This window comes from Mchenga conophoros, linkage group LG1 (genome assembly GCF_057382185.1).
Source record: "Mchenga conophoros isolate Kocher_MC1m ecotype Shallow Benthic linkage group LG1, M_conophoros_male_GT1.1, whole genome shotgun sequence".
Classification (NCBI taxonomy): domain Eukaryota; kingdom Metazoa; phylum Chordata; class Actinopteri; order Cichliformes; family Cichlidae; genus Mchenga; species Mchenga conophoros.
This window is the reverse complement of record NC_140526.1, coordinates 39903652-39904554: the sequence shown is the minus strand read 5'-3', so window position 1 is coordinate 39904554 and position 903 is coordinate 39903652.

Here is a 903-nt window from a genome sequence, read left to right as displayed (position 1 = left end):
GGCTGCTGACCTCATGTCTGGGGCTCTCCTCAGCTTTTTCCAGGAAGGTGGCGCGGTTGCCTCTCCGGTGGTCCTCCTTGGGCTTTCGCACATTGGGGGGCCTGTGGGTGTCCGGGCCTGGGTCTCCTCCATGTCTGCTTCATGCTCTGAGGGGACCCCCCCCCCCCCCTAGCAGATTGTTAGAAGGATAAACCTTTTGAACTCAAGCGTGCTCACACACACAGGTGTGCACACGGTTGCTCACAGACAAACTAGATCTTCCTTAGCTGCTACCTTAAAGCATATCGTGCGCTGTCGGTCTTGTGTGCTGCTCAATAACATTCAATATTTAGTACTGACTGTTACTTACACTGTCTAGGTCATTGCTTTGATCTCTGTATTGTGTTGTTCTCTTGTTGCTTGTTTTCGTTTTTCTTCTTTTAACCGGTGATCCAACGGATTTCCTCAGTGTCTTCTGTCACTGTCCCCCTCCCTTCCCTCTGTTTTTCTTTCTCTCTTTCTGTCTAATTGTCTGTCCAATTTGTAATAACTTAAAATAAAATAAAATAAATAAACAATAATAATACATATCGATCAAGTGGACCAATATGGCATTGCTATATTTTCGCCACTTGAAAAAATACATCCGTTGGGCATCTTTCCTGGCCTTTAGCAATTCAGAATCGTTGTCTGAAGTACCAAACGGGACAGGCCAAAATAGAAAAAAGAAAAGAAAGTAGTGTTTAAGTTGTTATGTTATATTTTGTAATTTAATTTTACAAAACTGATGAGTGTTGTAGGAACAAGACAGAAATTGTCACCTAACAGGGTGTGTGACAAAGTGGAGGAGCAGTTGCAATGCTCTCCATTTGTCCCATATGTGTTTACCTTTTTTTTTTTTTTTTTGCACACTGTACACATTAT